Source organism: Lissotriton vulgaris, chromosome 5 (genome assembly GCF_964263255.1).
Source record: "Lissotriton vulgaris chromosome 5, aLisVul1.2, whole genome shotgun sequence".
NCBI lineage: Eukaryota > Metazoa > Chordata > Amphibia > Caudata > Salamandridae > Lissotriton > Lissotriton vulgaris.
In genome coordinates this window covers 1201954599-1201978008 of record NC_141693.1, presented here as the reverse complement: position 1 = coordinate 1201978008, position 23410 = coordinate 1201954599, and positions in this window count along the sequence as shown.

The window sequence follows — 23410 nt, the reverse complement described above, 5'->3', positions numbered from 1 at the left end:
ATGGACTTCAAAATCTTTTGTTATCTTACTGGAAGATTTTCCTAAAAATTGCTGTTTCCTATGCAAGAGTGAGAGTCACCCCCTGGGCTATAAAATAAATGGTTGGGGGGGCTCCAAGGCCCCCCCTGCAAAATTAGAAGTATGTGGGCATCAACGACCCCCCTCACGCCCCGGGAACCACCAACCCCCGGGGATTTGTGTATTGTGGGAGGCAGGCTGCGTGGCCCTCCGCAAGCAGCACTCATGAGTCCTGGGGACTGCCACACCCCAGGGCCGGCTCCTGCAGTGTCCCGGGGTGCCTACCCCCTAGGCACTGCAGTTTGCTATGAGAGGGTGGGAGTCTCGCGGCTCCCGCCCTCCCATAGCACAGTTGGTTTGGATTTTGAAAGAGAGAGCAGGAAAGTCTGTTCTCTCTTTCAAAATCCAAACTAGATTGCTTTTCCACATGCATGTTAGCATCTCCCCATGTGGAAAAGCAATGCCGACGGGACCATGAGGGCATTTTGGCTCCCCCCACGGTCCCCAACATTTTTTTTTATAAGACCTGGAGGATGGGGTCCCCAGGAATATTAGAAATTACTGATAGGTGTATTTTTTAACAGTAAAATTAGAAATCGCGCACCCAGGGCGGCGCTCAGTGCGGCCCCCTGTTGTGCACACGCTGGATGCACGACTACTAATCTGTACGGTGCACGACTCCAGCGCCTTTCTTGCACAACTTCTACGCGTTTTGGATCCAGCATTGCTTTTCCATATGGGGAGCTACCAACATGCAGCTCCTCATGTGGAAAAGCAACCTGGTTTAGATTTTGAAAGAGAGACAACAGATTTCCTTGCTATGGGAGGGCCGGATGGGCACCCCGGGACACTGCAGGAGCTGGCCCTCCCACAATACATCAAGCCCCATTGAGTAGTCAGCCCGGGGCTTTGGAGACCCTGCAGCCCCCCCAACCATTTTTTTTGTAGCCCCGGGGGATGACGGGGCCCTAGAGTGCTACAGGAGGGGGACCACACAGTCACCTTCCCACAATACATATTGCCCCGGGGGTGGTGGTTATTGGGGCTTTGGGGACCTTGGACCCCTCCTCCCACAATTATTTTGTAGTCCGGGGGGGGGTGATGATCCCCGGTGCTGGAAGGCCCCTCTGGGCCCCCATAAAATTTAATATTTTTGCCCTTGGTATTTAGCCCCCCCCCCGGGTGCTAAATATAAAATAAAGCTCTGTTTTATTTTATTTCATTTTTTTATGGCAGAGTCCACGCACCCTACACGCACCTGCCGAGTCTTTAAAAAAAAAACTTCTGGGACCCCCTAAGCAGGTCTAGAGGGTAAAAGTATTTCTACCCTGCCCCCTTTCTACGTTTTGCACACATATTCCACTGACTTCTTCAGCCTCGCTTCTACCGAGGCAGAAAACGGCTGCCAACACTTCCTGGTTTTGAATGTTGACAACCACTTGACAGCCAATTAGCATTCAGCGCGTGTTCGGAAGCGTGCGCTTATGGTGCGCTCAGGATGCGCGGATCCAAAGTGGCCATAGATATATAAATGCTCTTAACTGTAATTTTCGCAGTAACTACTAAACAGATTGACACCATTTAAGCTAAAGGCACGAGTCTGAACTGAGGCCTACCTCTTTGCCAAATTTGGCGTAATTCCGTTCAGCAGTTCGGGCTGTAGCTGTGGCTAAAGGTCCTATGGGAAATTGCATGGGGAAAACGTGTTTTGGGACCCCCTTTTTTCTTTGCCCCCGCTTGATGAATCACCGTGAAACTTTCAGGATAGGAGCGGACCAGAGCTGACCGTAATATATATATTATCATTTAAAAAACCTTTGAAATTCACTGAAAAAACCATTGGTTAGGAATTAGCATTTAAAAAACCTCAAAAATTCATTGAAATAAAACACAGGTTTCAGGGGTGTTATAGTTAGTTGGACATTTCACTCGTACCAAAACATTGCAATTCCCCTGTTATAGTTACTTGCACTAATTATAACTCATGCACCCGCAATCCACTGCTGATGATGTCACATATTACATCATTCATGACATGGCCAGTGACATCACTGATGACATCACTGATGAGATCATCCACGTGACAATCTGATACATTTTATCATTCACTAGTATAACTTTTTAACACTCATTACAAAATATGAAGTACCATACTTTAAAGCATTGACACACTAATAAAAGTTTCTAAAAACTCCTAATATGACTAGTCGACAAAGTTAAAAAGTAAAAGATATATGTACTTGAGGGGTTTTGGTGGCATATAATGTCCAATTCACACTTGTATGGATGGATCTGATACAGGGTGGATCTCTGTATAACTAATGGATGATTAGGTATTAGGATGGCATACAAAGCTCCCAACCTTTTTACTTTTTCTTTTAAAAGGTTCCAAATTGGGGACGAATATTAGGCTGTGCAGAAGAGGTTGACGGTGTTGCTCCACTGGTACTTGGGCCTTCTCGTGAAGCAGAAGGAGCCTCTCTCAATATGCTTAACTCTTCCCTTCCAAAGTTGACTGGATTCTTAGTCTGCAAGTCCTTCCGCATATTTGCAGTTCCACACCAGTACTCTTTATTGGGGTCTCCTCTTGAAAGCAGTCTTGCATATCCGGCATGTAACCAACCAAAGCGGAGGGTTAAAAGTTACTCGCTGTACAGAAACCGTTTATTTACCCTGGATCCTCTACATGACAAAACGGGAAGCAAAGTAAAACAAAACACTGTGTACCAGATTTACAACCCCCTTGCACCACTTTCGCATCCAATCCCCCCTATAAAATTACAAGTATGTGGGCCTCAACGACCTCCTCAAGCTCCGGGAATCACCACCCCCGGGAATTTGTGTATTACAGGAGGCAGACTGCGTGACCCTCCGCCTGGTGCCCTAGAGGGTAGGTAAAATGTTAGCAATCAGAGCAAGACAAAAGGTATCGCTTGGGGAGATAAAGGCAATAAAAGACAGTGCAGGAAATGTGGTAACAAGTGTTCAACAAATCAGAGAAGTTTTTAGGAAATTTTATATGAACTTATACCAAGAAAATGATGTAAAAGATCCTGAAAAGATAGTGGCCTATTTGAATGACTGCGAAGGGTCTGAGATGGATGAAACAGAGAGAAAAAGGCTAGATAATCTGTTAGATCAACAGGAGATAGGAAGTGCTCTGAAAAATCTTCCATCTGGCAAAGCAGCTGGGCCGGATAAGATTCCGCTTGAATTTTATAAGGTGTTCTGGGAAGAGTTAGGGAAGGATATGGTATGCATTATGCAACAGGCACAGAGGGGATTATCAGTACCAAACTCTTGGTCCGGGGCAGAAATAGTTGTCATCTTAAAGAAAGGAAAGCCACCTACAGATCCGGGATCGTACAGACCAATTACGCTAATGAACACTGATACAAAGATCTACTCCAAAGCATTGGCAATAAGATTCGCTAGCGTAATAACACCACTAGTTACTATTACTCAGCATGGATGTATACCTGGACGAGGAACTACGCATCATATACGGAAATTAATAACCCTTATTGATAAAATGGAAGTTAGTGGGGAACCATTTTCGGTCTTATTGTTAGATGCCGAGAAAGCATTTGACCGTGTATCCTGGGTGTATTTGTGGAGTGTTTTAGAAAGGGTGGGTTTTGGAAATGGCTTTCTTACGGCAATAAAGACCTTGTATAGAGATCCAGTGGCTACAATAAGAATAAATTCGGGAACAACAGAGCAAGTAAAAATCAATAGGGGTACTAGACAGGGGTGTCCGTGCTCCCCACTACTTTTTGCTATATATCTGGATCCCTTAATACGCAGAATGGAAACGAATGGAAATATACCTCCAGTTGCCACACCCAGGGGGGATTGTAAGATACTTGCTTATGCCGATGACGTGGCTGTTGTAACACCAGTACCCACAGAGGCTGTTAGATATTTGGAAATGGAGGCTAAAAAATTCGGGGAAGTGTCAGGATACACTTTAAATACTGGGAAAACACAGATTATAAAGAATAATAAGGTAGCGTGTCAAGATCCACGAGTGGTACAGACATGAACTTATTTGGGTGTGACGATCACTACAGAGTTAGGAAAGTTAGTAGAATTAAACATAGATCCTATTATAAGAAAGGTGGGGAAAGACCTAGATAGACTCAACAACTTACACCTCACAATAGTTGGTAGAGTAAACATCATAAAGATGTTAATTTTACCAAAGTTCTTATACATCTTCAGGACAATCCCGTTATGGTTTGATAACCTCTGGTTTAAAAAGATCGAAGGAATGATTAACAGATTCATCTGGTCTAAAGGCAAAACTAGGAGAGCAGCAAGATATATGGTACTCCCAAGAGAGAGAGGAGGATGGGCTCTACCGGATCTGAAATCTTACTACTGGGCTGCAGCTTTACAAAATATGATTGGATTGATAGGAGGAGCAGAAGCAGAAGGGGAAGAGGATCTAGGATCATTAGCAATATATGGTTTATTGATGGGGAAGAGGTTAAAAATATATTTTTGAAACATTTTGACACAGCTTACTTTAAAAGGACATGATTCAAGACCATTTTGGGAGCTTATAATAATTGGAAGGCCTTTACTAAGAAATATGGTCTGGGGAAGATTAATAGATACACAAGAGTAAGAGACAATACAGTATTCCCTGAGGATATATTTTCTGATTTAGTATATATGGAGTGGTACCGGAAGGGGATAATAAAAGTGGGGGACTTGATGGGCGCACAGGGGATGAAACAATTTGTGCAATTACAGGAGAAATATGATTTAGCAACAAGGCATTTTTTTAAATATCTCCAAGTAAGAAGCTTTCTGGAAAGCAAAAGGGGGGGCCCGAGAGGTTTTGAGAAAAATCCGATACTTGAGGCGATACATAGTGGAGTAGACTGCACTATTAAAAGGTTCAATGCAGAATTAATCGAATCAAAGCCAGACAATATGGTTAAGTGGGGGGAAAGCTGGTCGGTTAAACTGGATATAGAAGTGGAATGTTTTAACATGTCAGTAGAACTAGGAAACAATATTTTGTGCTCAGCATCATTGCAGGCCCAGCACTACAAAACTATATACCGGTTATAATATACACCAGCAAAACTCGCATGGGGGGCGATTACTGGGATAAACTGTCCTAGGTGTGGAAGTCTACAGGCAGATATAATTCATATTTTTGCAACATGTCCATGTCTATCAATAATATTGAATGAAATACAAATGTTTTTGCAAAGGGCATTGAAATTAACTGTCAACCTAACCCCCACGATTGTGTTATTGGGAGTAGATTCAGGCAATGTGCATGGAGAGGGTAGTTATTTTTGTCGCTATGGCTGTTTTTAGGTTATGTATTGCTTCAGCCTGGCTTGAGCAGTCAGCACCAGTATTTCAGCACTGGTTAGCTAAGGTTCTAAGTATATACAGTTTGGAAAAAGCAATATACTCTAGAAAAGGAAAGAATGGGAGGAAGTTAGGATTAAAAATATGGGAGCCGATAATAAAATGGAAGGAAGATGTATAATGTATATAATGTATATAAGGATGTAATGAATATTGGGGCAGGAGGGAGGGCCCATAAGTGTTTAGCAAGTAACAATGTGATGAATGATTTTTTGATTTTTTGGAAAGAAGAAGTGTAATGTATATATTGTATATGATGTATAGGTTCGTAAAAGTATATTAAGGGCAGGCGGGAGGAGTCACAGGTGTTTTTTAAGAAATAATGTGTTATATGATTTTTTTGGCAATTCTCAAGTACCCCATATGGTTGGATTGAATAATTTCTAAATCTAAGCCCCTCAGGATGTATATGTTTTTTTTTTATGCGCATTATAGCACAAGGTGTTCTTTCTTTTATTGTTTCTTCTTTCTCTTTATGGAAATATGATTGAATTGATATAGTAAACTGTTCCTCACCCCCGGTGCAGGGGGGGAAAATAATGTGTAAAAAGCTGTTAATAAAAAGAATTAAAAAAAAAAAAAAATTATAGAGCGCACTTATACCATGCGGTTTCTTGGTGCTAGTAGGAAGCTGAGATTTCCGGGGAGGGACATAGGATTTAGGATGGGAAGGCTTGGTGAAAGAGATGAGTTTTGAGGATCTTTCGGAACTCGATGTAGGAAGGGGCAGATCTAACAGACATGGGGAGTGCATTCCAAAAAGTGGGGGCAAGTACAGAAAATTTCAAGCCTCCTGACCTGCTTTTCTTAAAGCGCGGTACCGAGAGGAGAAGCTTGGTGGAGGAGCGTAACTCTCTGCTGGGACGATAGACAGTAAGGGCAGAGGAAATAAATGCAGGAGCAGAGCCGGCTAAGGCCTGGAATGTTGTACAGCCCAATTTGAAAAGAGACCGTTCTTTAATGGGTGCCTACCCCCGATATACTGCTGTTTGCTTTGACGGAGCTGGACTCTCACGAATCCCGCCTTCCCATAGCAAACATAGTTTGCATTTTGAAAGACAGAGCAGTGAAATCTGTTCTCACTTTCAAAATCCAAAGCAGATTGCCCTTCCATATACAAATTAGCATCTACCCATGCAAAAAAGCAATACTGGCTCCCGAAGAACGCAAAAGTTCATCACACAATGTTGCTAAAAAAAACAGCAAGTGTGCTTGACTTCTCAATATACTACCTTATCCTACGTAATGTTATTTTCAATCACGTTCTGATAACCAATAAGAATCATGCATTTAAAAAACAGAAACATGCACCCTAGTTTTCTGTATAGAATGTTGTCAAACAACCAATCATTTCTTTTCTGTTTTAATTTCACTTTCCCCCAAACTCCCTTTGTCTATTCTAACATATGCCAAAGGCAGAAATGGAACTACTTCCATCTATTTTGTCCACAGATTGAGAAAGCTAGGAAAAATGTGAATACATCTGTTTCTACTTTTCTCCGACACTATAGAATGGTGTCCATATACCACAACAATCTGCAATTCAATATGCATGGCATCTATAGGAGAGATGCTGTACATTTTACAGATGAAGGGTCTTCCTTATGAACTTTAGACTCTGCATGGGTACTTACTTGTAAGTACTAAAATCTCTCAATAAACACAAGGGCTCTTTTTAGAGCCACCCAAGATCTATACACATAAGCTTGATATATATCTCAAAAATACATGCTTTGTTTTCTTCAGCGGCAAAATACGCGGATCCTACGCGCATCCTGCGACTTTTTTTTTTGTAAAAATAAAATGTCCTTACTTGTTTTTCCCTACAGGTCCTTATGAGACCCCCCGAGCAGGCCTAGGGGTTCAGGGTGTTTCTACCCTGCCCCTGTTCACATTTTGCACACATATTTCACTGACTTCCGCTGCCTCGCTTCTACCGAGGCAAAAAATGGCTGCCAACAGTTCCTGGTTTCGAATGTTTACAACAGCTTGACAGCCAATTAGAATTGAACGCGTGATCGGGGCGGTGCGCTTATACTACGAAGCCAATCCTCGCACAATCCGCAGATCCACCGCGCCCATAGATATATAAATGACTTTAACCGTAATTTTCAAAGAAACTACTGAACAGATTGACACTAACCCTGGGCGTAGTTCGCGGAGTCGGACTCCGCGGAGCTCCGCGAAGACGTAGTTGCACTCCGCGAACTACGCGTAGCTCCGCAAGCATGCGGAGTTGCTTGCTGGGCCCGTTCGCGCGCCGTTTTTCGTCTTCGGGAGCGCGGTGCGCGTGTTCGGGGCATTGCCTGCATGCTCGGGATGGCTAGCGCGCTAAATTACCACAGAGGTTTGTCCCGCCTGCTTGCGTTCCCTTATTTCCTGTTCCGGGTCACAATTAACGTGGTCGCGTTGTGCAAGACATGTTCGGGAACTCATCTTCTCGTTCGCACTACAAAAGTGCGTGATCGCGCTAAATATCGCGCGAACCTACCCATGCGGTCGCGATGGGCGCAGCCATCTTGTGGATCACACACTCTGGCTATGGTTTTGGGCCTACTTTTGCATCCTGTTAAAATCTCTTTAATCCTTGTCTTTTTACCCACTTTTTCTAACTTTCTTTAGTTATTACCTATTTCTCTCTGTGCCTAGGTTTATATTTTTCATTTTATTTCTACTTTTACAACTTTTCTATTGCTTTTTACTTCCTTCTTGTTCTTTTACCTTGCTTCTTCTTTCCCCTACCTTTTTGTCTTGAACTTTTAGTTTTCTTCTACCCTCCACCCAGAACCATGGTCAAGGGCGCCAGCAGCAGCGGCGGCTCAAAGGGCAAGGCGCCAGTGCCCCAAAAAACTAGGCTGCCTTGCGGCAGAATGCGCCCCCAAGGGGTGAGGCCCCGCCAACTTTTTGGGGAGGAGGAGGTGGCTGCCCTTGTTTTTTTTATCCAGCGCCACCTCCCCTTGATGTTGGCAGCAGGTGGCAGGCCCGGCTCCGGCTACCAGCATATTGAGGAGCGTCTCCGGCGGTGGGTGAAGGTGCGCCGGGCAGTCTTCCGCTGCTCCGGTATCCGGCGTACCCACCACCAGCTGACCCACCGTTGGGCAGACATTTTGGACCGGGAGCAGGACCTGTTGGACCTGCTTGGCGTCGAGGTCGTGGGTCTTGGTGAGTGGCTACCCAAAAAAAAAGTGTGTGTACTATATCTCTATAGTAGTATAAGTATTGTTGTTGTATCTTTGTAAATCTTGGCTGAATAAGTAACGCAATGACTGGTGCTCCTAGTTACATTTCCGATGTATTCCGTTATTATATCTACTGTAATTGTATGACACTGGTCTATGCTGCGCTTCTTCATCTTCACTGACTCTTGCGTGTTCAATTTGGCGCTAGCTTTTGCTGTTTATTGGTGTGAGATTTTCTTTATTGTAGAGAACTGAAGTTAGTTAATGCTATTAATAGAGTCTTGTCCTTCCTTTGTCCGTCAGTGAAATAGCCGTTGATGGATAATTGTACGTGTTTGCAATGCATATTGTATCTTTTTTTCACGGCCTTCTCTTCTGCATGAATAATACTCCTCTGGCAATGAATGCAAAAGTTACTTTGTTCTTCTTACCTCAGCCAGGGCCGGATTTAGGCATGTTCAAGCTGTGCAACTGCACAGGGCCACCAAACGCCAGGGGCCACCCCACCAATATATATCCTTAATTTAATAATCCTCAGAGGATGGATACATATTTGCGTGGCGGCCCCTGGCAGGGATTTGGTGCCTCCGGCTCTGTTCCACTTCCAAACACCCTGACTCCCCCCTCTTCACTGGCCTCCGTGCTCCGCCCCGACCTCCTCTTCCGGGCCCCCCACCTACGCTCCCTGGCCAGGAGTCCAGGACCACCATGAGCCTATAGCTGCCCCTGCCTCAGCCCTCCATAGAACTGATGTAGTTTGTTTATTGAGTGGGTAGGGCAGCAGTAGCATTCAGTCAGTAGCAAAACAAAATATGATGCCATGAACGTACAATTTCGTGTTAGTTAGTATGCACAAAGTTAAGCTTGTCTCCTCCTTGCGATCTATGTATTTTGCTGGCAAAAAATGAAAAAGAAATGGCTACTTACATTCTTGAATCTGTGGTGTTGTTCAGGTCTTACTGCCTCTGTGTTACTTAGTAATCTGCAATCAGAATGTTTATGGAACATTTGATTTGTTTTCACCAAGTACACTAGTCAGTGAATCATGCAAGGCAGTAGTCATTTGGTAGACCAATGTTTGTTTCTTTTAATGTTGTAGCAGTGGTTTTTGAAATGCTTGCTGTCTATGTTTCACAGCACTCAATGTTTTCTCTTTCTTTATTATTTCTTACATGAACCACAGAACCCAGGGGCAAGCAGAAGGCTGGGACCGAGTCGGCGGGTGAACGTGATTGTGAACCACAGGCACAGAGCTCCTCTACTGAGGATCCTGCTGCTGTCCCTAGTAAGTCCAACAGTGTTTTCTTTTGGAACAATGATATTTCCCTAACTTTCTAACGGAGCTTTTTTTCCAACCAAATGACATTTCACCTAACTGTTTAGTTAAGGTATCAATCTTTTCAAAAAATCTGTGATCGAATAGCGGAAGGCACAGGGTCCACTCCTGTCTTATGCTTTTTCCTCTATAATGTCTCTTCTTTGGCAATTGACACCAACCAAGTATGCATGCAGATAATGGTCTACTATTTTGTAAGCGTTAGTAAGAAGAATACCACTACTACTCTTGCGGGTATTCTTCTATGCAGTGACATACATAACTATGTATGCACCCCAAAATTGGATGTTGTTGTTGTTGATAGGCAGGTTGGACCTTACTTACTTACAGTCTTACACCTCAGTCACAGAACTCAGAGGAACCCACAATTCAATGAACGACAACCTATATGGGCTCAGTCATTGGTCAATTATTCAATTACCCCTTTCCTGAACCCCAATATGAAGATGCCAAATGCTTTTTTTATTACACAATCCATAACCTAAGTAACCCCCTTTTTCTCACTCTCTCGTGTAAGTCTACAAGACAACAGACACTGAAAATATACTCCCGAGTCAATGTGGTACTTCAAAACCTTTATTTTGTTAGAAGTAACTAAGTAAGTAACATCAATGTTTTTAAGTTGTTCTGTCAAATACGTCAAGGGCAGGGCCACCAGAAGAAATCCAGAGTTAAAAAAGGCTCAATAAAAAGTATCCTACATTTGTACAGCTACCAGTGCACGATAGGGAAATGTGGGAAATGTCCGAGACCCCTCACCATTGAACGTATACTGGTTGCATATGCCTCTTGTTGGTAAGCTCTGCAAATCTTTGCTTCGTAGAAGTAAATCTTCTCATCTGCCGAAAGATAATGACAAAAGTGGTGCACGTTAGACAGTATGAAAACATTACATACATTTATTCAACTTTTTAGCTGTCATGCAAAAAAGAAGGTGTAACCTGAGGCTGTAAGGAAACTGGACTCCACAATCCACATTCAAAAAGTAAATACGGGCCTCTATTTTCCAAACTCTTCAGGTGTATGCTTTGAACTATCATGTGGCCTCAAAGGCGTCTCCTCGTACTGCGCAACAAGCTGTGAGGTAGCATGCGCCAAACTGTAGACATGTCATTGATGTACAAAGTAAACTGGTTAGGTTACATGGTTCAGTCTAACTTTCCAAGGACTAGAGTACCAGTATAGAATAGATGAGATGAGCTTGGGTACCATACCATACCAAATAAATGCTGATATGTGTAGTGTGTTACTTACTCTGCTGTACTAGGCAATGTGGACTACTAGTGATTACGTTGTACTTAACTGTTTTGCAGAACTCCGTTCTTGGTGAACAAGTACAATGGGGGCTGTGCATCCATCTAAAAAGGTGTACTTAATTACTTATTTTTATTTTTGCAGAACCGGTACCATCCACCAGTGCCGACGGGGGCAGCGGCGCTGCAACGCCGTCAGCAGAGGCGATCCCGGAGGGGAATGGAGGACCACCAGAGGCACCTACAGCAGCACCGGCAGCAGCGGGGGAGGAGACAACAACGGTGGGCGATGGTAAGTTACATTCAATAGTGATCCGCATTACTTGGTGGGTGGGGAAAACTTCCTCACTGTACTCTGATATTTATAGTGAACTTGAAGTTCTACTGGACAATATATGACGCCACTGTTCTCATTACCAAGCTTAGCAAAAGCATTACCACCGGCCAGAATTGATAAAATTAGTTATACATGCCTCTTCTATGTGACTACAACTCAGCTGTGAAAGGTTGGTGGCAGACTAAAAAAGTGTTATCCACAACATTACATGACCGCGATGGATTAACATGAGATTGATTTTAACTAAAGTATGATGAAAGTTGCAAGGAAAAAGCTCTAATCATATAATATAGAAGGATACTTTGGAATCAGCAATGCAGGTGTTTGAGAGCAGTTGGATGCGTGGGTTGTTGTGGAAGCATAGAAAGTGGAAAACACAGCTGCCTGCGTGGGTGGGAGACACATCCAATATTGGTGGTTAGTGGATAGTGGATACTAGTGTTGGCAGCGGTGTTTTGGTTAAACACAAAGGCAAGGGAAGGAGGGGACCACTGGATGCATTCTGGGTCGTTGCTGGCGAAACACAAACCACCTAACGTTTGTTGGCGATATAAAGAATGATAGTCTCTAGAGTAGACATTTATTAGTACTAGCTGGCCACTGTTAATTTAATGTTAGTTTGAGACTGTCACTTTTCCCGGAAGCACAGAGTATATGATATAAAAGAACGAGATATGAAAAAGACAGGTGTTCGTATGTGACCGTTCAAGTACACCCATACTATGTTACTAGGGCAGGCATAATGCCGTGCCAAAAAGGCAGACAAATGAAGTATATAAGGCGTAGAATAGAATGTTCAAGATAGATAAAACAACATTTTAGGTACTCAACTTGCTTGCTATTGCTACTGTACTGTGCCGCCCACTATGTGTTGGATCCATTTTGCGTTCTTTATTTGCTGGGATTTTTGATTACAACAATTCTGTCTCTTTCTTTATAGTTACTCCTTCTAAACCAACCAGGAAGGAGCTGGCAGTCCGGGCCCGTCAGCGGAAACTGCAGGCCATCATTGAGGCCTACCGCCGGCTGGTGGCTCAGGCCGAGGAGGAGGAGGAGGAGGCGGCGGCAGCAGCTGCTGCCTCTTCCAATGCCCCGGCCCCCAAGCCTGCAGGAGTACGTCGGCGTGCTCAGGCAGCCGCCCGCCGCCAGATTTTCCCTGCATCGTCCACCCCCCCACAACAACATGGCTGCCAATGTAGGTGCCGCCAGTTCCAGCGCAAAATTCTCCTCCGGGTAGCCAGGCTGGAGGCTCAAAGCAGTCAGACTAAAAAACAGATAGAGGAGCGTGTCAAGATCCTGGTGGATCAACACTTAAAAGCCCGCCGGCTATGAGATGGACCATGTTTGCCCCTTTTTCAATCCTTTTGTTGGTGGGTGGGAATTGGGTGTTGGGTTTTTACTATTTTTTTACATGACATTGAGCGTGGGAATTTGGTTGGGGTTAGGGGAGGCGGGTAGGGGGACAGCTTGGTGTAGGATTTATATATATTTTTGTATCATCTTTAGTTTTATATATATATTACATTATGTTAAAATAAACGAGACAAAGTTATTGTAAAAAGAAAACATTTGAAGTTCATTTGCGTTTCTTGTGGGGTTGGAGGGGGGAGTGTTTCACCAAATAATGTACGTTGTGCAACCTCGCAAGGTTTAATTTGGCCATGCAGGTCGGCGGACAGTACTTTTTAATAATAAAATATATTGCCCACATCTTTAACATGCAAACAGATAGATGCAGTAAACCCTCACCGAGTTATATTGGTAGTATTAGAAGAACGACCAGTCTGTCTTGCGTTATACCTCACTGCAAACTTATCTTACCTGTGATTGCTGATGAGATGATGATGATTTATCATGAAGTGTGGCACTGCAAGGGCTGCATTTGATTTCCAAGACAATGGCGAAGAATCTGTGGTTCAGAATCAGAACTTCTGTGATAGTAGACAGACCCTGCCAGTAGCGACAAAAAGAAAGAGACAGTCATTCGCGTGACAGACAATGTGGGGGTAGTATAAGTAAGTACAGTACATTGCATGGGTGACCCAATATTGCAACTGCTAAACTGAAACAAAACAATGGTTTTGGGGACTGGAAACAAAGTGCAAGAGAAGATAAGAAGTTCAACGTTACTTGTAGTACTCACGGCAACGTCAAACTCTTCTAAATCATAAATGCTTTACACTTTAAACCCAAAAAATAAATTACGCCAATTCATTAGATGCATTCGTTGTTTGATGTTAAATGGTAAATTATTTGGCGTTATACACAGAGCTTGAGTTGGGAAGCCGCAGAAGATCCTGGCCATGCCTTGTTGACATTTCACTATTGTTGCTTTGACCACATCTGCCCCATCAAGCGCGTGATCAAATTGTTGGTGTATATTTAATGTAAGAAACATCACACCTCAATGTAACCACGCAGCCCGGGGGAAGAGGGTTAGGGATTGTTTAATGGATGGGTACGGGGGTTTTGGGAAAGGTTTGAGAAAGAAAAACAGTACGCATGGAGATTGGAGACAACAAAAGCAAAACAATGAAGACGATGATTTATGATGTTGATCAGCTAGCTAATGATTGTAAGCAATGGACGTAAGAAAAGGACACGCTGAATATGATTCTTGGTTTCCCGCAATCCAATTGCTTGATGATGAGGATCTGTGGTAAGGATGAGAGTTGATGCTCATACTATAAAGCAGTGGGTGAACCGTGAAAGATGTCCAGCCTGAAAAAGAAAAGGCAAATACAAAAGAATGTGAATGACCTAAACAAATTGTAATACAGTGAAGATAAAAAAACAATACAAAACAAGAGGAGTAGTCGTATGAGAGGACTTTCAGACTGAGGCGGCTTGGATACAATTTGTATAAGTCTACTAGTTGCATATCATTTTTAATGTAGAAGTACAAAAAAAGACAGGAGCAAGCACACAACAACAGGCCCACGACGACACAGGTTTGGCCGTTATACAAACTGCATTTCCCTAAAAATTTCAGACCCACAGAAAGGTGAATGAAATTGAAAAAGCAACCTAGCATTTACAAAATTAATCAACAAAATCAATGCGTCATTCTCAGTCATCAATCATACCATTATTGTACTCTACCACAGCACTGTGCACAAACATGTAGTAGCCTGGGTCTACTGTGCTGTGACTCTTATTTGTATTTTATTTATTACCTTGTATTCCACTCCAAGAAACATCGTGCATCAATCAGCTCAGATCCAACCGCCGGACAGCAAAGATAAATTAAGTCCTGACTGCATCTGTAGTAGTAGGAACACAAGTGCGTAAATAATTTCTATTATTAGTAAATAACATGGAAGAATTGGCTATCACGTGAGTCTGAACAGAAGTTACTAATATACTTCAACTCCATGCACATTAGCTCAGAGTCAGCCAAAAAATACATCCCATGCAATGCATGGCATTCATTTTTATACCTGTTTTGCTATTCTTCTCTTTCACTGTCAGAAGATTGATCACAGATGCTGCCGAGCCTTTGTAATGCGAGTCATCATCACAACAAGTTGACTTCAGTTGTGGATGCCTGCTCAAGTTTCTTTTGACACAGAAGAGTCGTCTCTGAATGCCTGCAGACAGAGGTGGTAGCCTTAACAGTAAGACTCAGCAAGGCAGTTATTATGAGTTGCAGATTTCAAATGAAATAGAGGATGGCTGTAGTCATGTACGGTTCACTTATTATGGAGGGACTGTTAGAGGCTGCATTATTGTTATTGTACTATACTCCATCTACAACATCAAATGTATGGCTGCCAAGATGGAATTGTATTGACTTGAGTGGGAGTCAAGAAGATGCAGCAAGACTCTGAGGAGTGCAGTCAACATGGAACATAAATGCACAGGCGTGCAACTCCAGGAGGTAACTAAAAAAGATACAGCGAAAATAAAATGCACAGGTGTGCAACTCCAGTAGGTACATTAAAAGAATGAGTGGTGGGGATGGATTTGGTTGAGCTTTTTATTTTAAGATTAGCAGTTATGCACCAGAAAGTCATTTTTAATAAGAAAATAAATAACACAAATAAAAGAAGGGAAAAAGTCACAATTTAACAGCCTATTGGTCAGGGAAGAGGTGCTCGTCCTCAAACTCTGCGGGTCCGGACAGCAGTAGGTCATGTAACCCAGCAGTGATAAATTCTTCGGGCTCGCTTTCTTCATCCTGCTCTGATTCACGTACAGTATAGTCTGGTGGTATGAAGTGTTGATTCATTTTTATCATTGTCAGCCTCTCGACGCTTTTGGGGGAGAGACTGGTCCTTTTCGATGTCACAATGGCACCAGCAGCACTGAAAACCCGCTCAGAGGCGACACTGGCTACAGGACAAGCCAAATACTTTATCGCCAGCCTGCTCAGCACTGGCCACTGTCTCCTTCTTTCATACCAATAGACCAATGGGCTTTGCTCCATGAACACCTCTGTTGTGTCATCCAGATAGGCCTGAACCATCCGCTCAGTGTTCAATGGTGCTCGGCTTTGCTGCTCCTCTTTCCCCTTTGCAACAGCAACAGACTTACCCATTCCCTTCTGTAGAAAAAAAGCAGTTATGCTTTTGGTTGTGTCTGCTGAATCAGATCGTGCAGGTGCTGCTTTTGGTACTGTTGGTGCCTGCTGGGAAGCGGACGCACCGCTCTCATGCTGTGATGAACTTGCCAGAGTTGCCTCAGGAGGATGGCCTGGAGTACTTTGACTGTCCTGGGCTGGCACTGTCAGGCCTTTAAGTAACAGCCGTTCAGTTTCGAAATCATTAGCTTCCACAGCTATGGAACTTTTGTAATTGGCAACATCCCCATCTGAAAAAGGAATGACTGGGCTACTGCTGACAAACAATTTGTACCGTGGATCCAAGATTGTTGCAGTTATGTAATTTGGATCTGACACAATCATTTTAAGCCTTGCATTTACAGATAAGCGGTTGCGTAAGGCCTTGGCCAAGGTACATGCATCAACTTTTTCTTCGTCACCTTCGTATGCTTCACAGACCTCCTTCAGCTGTTGCTCGAGCATGTACAACAATGGGATGGCTTGGCCCATAGTACAGTCCTCCCTGCTAACTGCACGTGTGAACACCTCAAAAGGTTGTAGCATCTCTGTCAAGCATTTAATGATGTCCCACTGCCACATCTCAACGGTCAGGCTTTTAAGATTAACAGTAGGATCCACTAATCTTCTTGACATTACATAAGCATTCAGTGGTATGTACTGCTCAAAGAGACGCTCAAGCATGAAATAAGTCGAGTTCCAACGTGTTGGGACCTCCTGGATCAGTGCTTTGACTGGCAAATTATGCTCCCGCTGAATGACGCGTAGCAGCTTCCGCGCTTTGAAAGAATGGTTAAAATGCGTGCATATTCTTCTGCAGATGGTCAGTATGTTGCTGACTTGTTGTTCATGTTTCAGAAAGTCTTGCACGACTAAGTTAATGCAGTGTGCCAAACAGGGTACCCTGAAATACTGTCCATCTTTCATTGCCCTCACTACATTACTGCCATTGTCGGTGGCAACAAAACCAATCTTAAGGCCTCTTGGTTTCAGCCATTCAAAGACCTTGCTGTTAAAGTCAGACAAAATGTTGTCAGCAGTATGAGTTTTCTCCATACCAAACATGGCTACAGTTGCATGTTTGCGAGTGTCATTGAAAATCCCAGCAACATCAAGAAGGCCTGATGTTAACTTGTCTTTCACACCTGCAAAAGAGATCCAGTGTGCGGTGATGCACATGTAATCTGCTGTGGCTTCGCGACTGCTCCACATGTCGGTTGTCAGGTGGATACAATGGACAACACTCTGTTGTAAGGCTTTCCCAATCAATCCCAGCATGTCGTGGTGTAGTGCTGGAATAGCAACTCTTGCAAAATAGTAGCGACTGGGAACGTCCCATTTTGGGGCGAGTGTTGCCACTAATTGCCGAAATCCCACTGCCTCAACAAATGAAAATGGGAGAAGGTCCAGTGCCAACATTTTTGCAAGTTTCGCATTGTACAAACGTGCTGTTGGGTGGTTCCGCTCGTACTTTCCCTCCTGCCTAAACATGCCAGTAATGGTAAGCTGCTTGGTAATTCTGTCTGTTCTGCTAGACGGACCACCTTTCAACGCAGACTTTTCACTCCTTGCCCTTGGTGTCTCCGGCTGACTCTGGTGCCACTGAGAAGTTGCTGATGCTGAGGATTTGGACTGCACCACTCCAGTGCTGGCGACAGGGCTCATTGGTGTACCACTCCCAGATAGGTCATCGTCTCCCTCTTCTTCCATGAGTGGACCTTGTAGTACTGTATCCTCCCCACCAACACCAGTGCTTACATCTTTTTGTAAGCTTGCAAGGTGGTTCTCCCATACAATTGTGTGTGTTTTTTTCATATGGGTCGTTGGGCCTCCAGTACCATAGTTTGTACCAATCTTACCACGACTAACATTGGTGTGACAAATGGAGCATATAGCAATGTTCTCCTGATGTGGGTGAACCGTAAAAAAATCCCAGACTGGGGAGCTAAACTTTTGTCTCCTGCCATAGGAAGAGGAGGACCCACTTCCAATCCCGGATGAACTGGAGCCTTTTGGTTGCATTTCCCTATGTGACAGTTCAGTACTAGTACTGCCACTACCTCCTTCTGTTGAGGTGGCGCTTGCGCTGGATGTCGCACGCTGCCGGGCCTTCGCTGATGCAAAAATGGGAGCTGGTGTTACTTTGGGCGCTGAGTGTGTAGGAGTTACACGTGCTACCTGCTCATCACTAATCGCAGCCCTTCTAGATAGGGTGAAAATGCTGGTCTCTACATCCTCTGCACCAGGAATAACGCTTGTGATGATGACATTGTCAGTGTCAGACCCGTCTTTATCACCATCAGCATCCTGTTCACCTACATCGAACTCCGGAAGTTCAAGCCTTGACGGATCCTTCCTTTTTCCCAGCCTGGTCTTTTGATGCCTCTTCTTTGAATGCTCAGTTCTTCGTCGTGGATGATACTCCTCATCAAGGTCATCTGAAGGGATGCTATGCGAAGAACTCGATGCACTGCCACTAACCCTCCTTTCCTTTCGTAAATTTAAAGACAGTAGATCACCTCCAGAAGTGGCTTCCTCTTCTTCTTGCTCGGAATGAGGCTCTACTTCCTGAACTGCCCCGACATCGGGAGGAACAACTTCCACTATTGCGTGTGGAGACGGTGGTTGTTGTTCTTGAGGAAGTACTATAGCGTGCTGTGGTTCTTCAACAACTACTACTGTGGGATTTGGTTGTTGTTGTTGAACAACTATTGCGGGCGGTGGTTGTGGTTGCTGAACATCTACTGCTGGCGGCGGTTGGTCAGCACTTTCAGCTTGCATAGATTGTGTGCTACTTTGAGACAGCGATAAGTTAAGTTCAGGCTCAGTATCACTGCTTTGTAACACTATGTCGGCTACCTCTTCGACCCTCATGTGCTTGGCCCTGGGTTGGTGGCTTGCCCCCGCTAATGCCGATGTGCTGGCTCCAGCTTGCACCATGGACACCGCTGCTGCAGGCGTACGTTTTGGGGGCCCAAAAAAGGTTTGGGGGTCCATACCAGCCTTAAGTGACACTTCCTTTTTCTGTACCTTCTTCTCAGCAACTTTCTTGGTGGTGGAGGACCTGGTAACTGCTCTCTTAGGACCCATCTTCTTCTGATGTCAGCAGCACACAGCAGCACTCAGTAGCACAAATTGCAGAGATGTGTGGTCAGATGAGTCACACCCCACACGTGGCGTACAATTGAAGGACGTCCGTCTGGCAGTTGAACGGGCGATGGATGAAAACAGCCAGCACCTCCTCAGTCTTTTTCTGTGCACCTACAAGCAAAGAAGACAGAAAACGTCAGTCAAACAAGCAGTAAGCCAACAACACATGAACAATTGAAAGACACACAGGGCAATGTATAAAACACAAAAAAGAAGACTAATAGTACGAGCACCACAGCTCCCAGCTAGAAATAACCAATAATAAAGTCAAGCAGGCCTATCATATACCAACATGGACAGAAAAAGGAGGTTGCCTGCTACACATGAGTCATGACAGGTTAATGCAAGGAAAAACAAAATACACCATGGCTAAGAGTTTGTAAAACTTCACGGCAAAAACACATACAAGTCATAAAATTATTCCACACACAAAAAAGTTACCTACCCCCCTGCCCAGACAACCAACTTGGAAATGCAATGGCATACACACATGCCGCGTAATGATGGTAATTAAATAGACCAAATAGAAACAGCTACATAAAGCAGCCCCGTTCACTAGTAACTAACTACCACCTCTGGGAGTCTGTCCTACTATCAGATCAGACCAAAAGCAGGGAGGCCAATGATAAATGCACAAAGGAAGTACCTACAAAATGGCCGCCACCACATGGCCTGTCCAGGAAGACAAAGCTACAACCAAAGAAGTAAATAACACAAAAAATGAGGACTTTTTGGTAGCACAGGGGACACATTAAACATTTTCGAGGAACTTTTATGCAACTCGGGACATATTGTTCGCGAGAATGCAAAATCGGCGTGTTCGGCAACGCGAATCGAGTAAAAAGTCGTTATCGCGTTCCCGAGCCAGTACATTGAGCGCGCGAAAAAGACAAAAAAGGTAAGGTCGCGTTCCCACACGGCCCGACGTTACCAAAACTACCCGAGCTGTATTCCTAGGGTTACCTAATGGCAGGGAGTGCCATAATAGCTACACACAAGCAACCAAAAAACTAAAAGTACCACCATTACAAAAAAATGTGAAGCAATCCAAAGCCATACACGGTGTAATTAAAGTTACACCCCAAAAATAGTTGATTAACTTGAATGCACCTATGGCTTTGAGTGGTAGTACCTACAAAAGCCTTGGATGGCTATGGCAAAAGAAGAGGACCAGGGAAGGACACAGAAAATGGCCGCCTCCATAGGGCCAGGAGGACAGGGACACCCAAAGACAACATGGAAAGGGGATGCACCCAAAATGGCCTCCACCACATGGCAAAATCAGTCACAAAGGAAGCATACACAAAATGGCCGCCACCACATAGCCTGCCCGCCAACAACAACATCGCAGAATCATCACAAAGGAAGTACACACAAAATGGCCCTCACCACTACATGAAAAGAAAGAGAGGACAGACAATAAATGCCTATGCCAAAGGGACAATGCTTTGCTTCACAAAATGAACACACCAGACACCACCCCCCAAATTGGTCACCCCAACCATAAACAAGAAATCATTACATAGAGGACAGAAAGGAACTGGGAGTGGCCCATGCTCCAGGAAGACAAAGCTACAACCAAAGAAGTAAATAACACAAAAAATGAGGACTTTTTGGTAGCACAGGGGACACATTAAACATTTTCGAGGAACTTTTATGCAACTCGGGACATATTGTTCGCGAGAATGCAAAATCGGCGTGTTCGGCAACGCGAATCGAGTAAAAAGTCGTTATCGCGTTCCCGAGCCAGTACATTGAGCGCGCGAAAAAGACAAAAAAGGTAAGGTCGCGTTCCCACACGGCCCGACGTTACCAAAACTACCCGAGCTGTATTCCTAGGGTTACCTAATGGCAGGGAGTGCCATAATAGCTACACACAAGCAACCAAAAAACTAAAAGTACCACCATTACAAAAAAATGTGAAGCAATCCAAAGCCATACACGGTGTAATTAAAGTTACACCCCAAAAATAGTTGATTAACTTGAATGCACCTATGGCTTTGAGTGGTAGTACCTACAAAAGCCTTGGATGGCTATGGCAAAAGAAGAGGACCAGGGAAGGACACAGAAAATGGCCGCCTCCATAGGGCCAGGAGGACAGGGACACCCAAAGACAACATGGAAAGGGGATGCACCCAAAATGGCCTCCACCACATGGCAAAATCAGTCACAAAGGAAGCATACACAAAATGGCCGCCACCACATAGCCTGCCCGCCAACAACAACATCGCAGAATCATCACAAAGGAAGTACACACAAAATGGCCCTCACCACTACATGAAAAGAAAGAGAGGACAGACAATAAATGCCTATGCCAAAGGGACAATGCTTTGCTTCACAAAATGAACACACCAGACACCACCCCCCAAATTGGTCACCCCAACCATAAACAAGAAATCATTACATAGAGGACAGAAAGGAACTGGGAGTGGCCCATGCTCCAGGAAGACAAAGCTACAACCAAAGAAGTAAATAACACAAAAAATGAGGACTTTTTGGTAGCACAGGGGACACATTAAACATTTTCGAGGAACTTTTATGCAACTCGGGACATATTGTTCGCGAGAATGCAAAATCGGCGTGTTCGGCAACGCGAATCGAGTAAAAAGTCGTTATCGCGTTCCCGAGCCAGTACATTGAGCGCGCGAAAAAGACAAAAAAGGTAAGGTCGCGTTCCCACACGGCGCGACGTTACCAAAACTACCCGAGCTGTATTCCTAGGGTTACCTAATGGCAGGGAGTGCCATAATAGCTACACACAAGCAACCAAAAAACTAAAAGTACCACCATTACAAAAAAATGTGAAGCAATCCAAAGCCATACACGGTGTAATTAAAGTTACACCCCAAAAATAGTTGATTAACTTGAATGCACCTATGGCTTTGAGTGGTAGTACCTACAAAAGCCTTGGATGGCTATGGCAAAAGAAGAGGACCAGGGAAGGACACAGAAAATGGCCGCCTCCATAGGGCCAGGAGGACAGGGACACCCAAAGACAACATGGAAAGGGGATGCACCCAAAATGGCCTCCACCACATGGCAAAATCAGTCACAAAGGAAGCATACACAAAATGGCCGCCACCACATAGCCTGCCCACCAACAACAACATCGCAGAATCATCACAAAGGAAGTACACACAAAATGGCCCTCACCACTACATGAAAAGAAAGAGAGGACAGACAATAAATGCCTATGCCAAAGGGACAATGCTTTGCTTCACAAAATGAACACACCAGACACCACCCCCCAAATTGGTCACCCCAACCATAAACAAGAAATCATTACATAGAGGACAGAAAGGAACTGGGAGTGGCCCATGCTCCAGGAAGACAAAGCTACAACCAAAGAAGTAAATAACACAAAAAATGAGGACTTTTTGGTAGCACAGGGGACACATTAAACATTTTCGAGGAACTTTTATGCAACTCGGGACATATTGTTCGCGAGAATGCAAAATCGGCGTGTTCGGCAACGCGAATCGAGTAAAAAGTCGTTATCGCGTTCCCGAGCCAGTACATTGAGCGCGCGAAAAAGACAAAAAAGGTAAGGTCGCGTTCCCACACGGCCCGACGTTACCAAAACTACCCGAGCTGTATTCCTAGGGTTACCTAATGGCAGGGAGTGCCATAATAGCTACACACAAGCAACCAAAAAACTAAAAGTACCACCATTACAAAAAAATGTGAAGCAATCCAAAGCCATACACGGTGTAATTAAAGTTACACCCCAAAAATAGTTGATTAACTTGAATGCACCTATGGCTTTGAGTGGTAGTACCTACAAAAGCCTTGGATGGCTATGGCAAAAGAAGAGGACCAGGGAAGGACACAGAAAATGGCCGCCTCCATAGGGCCAGGAGGACAGGGACACCCAAAGACAACATGGAAAGGGGATGCACCCAAAATGGCCTCCACCACATGGCAAAATCAGTCACAAAGGAAGCATACACAAAATGGCCGCCACCACATAGCCTGCCCACCAACAACAACATCGCAGAATCATCACAAAGGAAGTACACACAAAATGGCCCTCACCACTACATGAAAAGAAAGAGAGGACAGACAATAAATGCCTATGCCAAAGGGACAATGCTTTGCTTCACAAAATGAACACACCAGACACCACCCCCCAAATTGGTCACCCCAACCATAAACAAGAAATCATTACATAGAGGACAG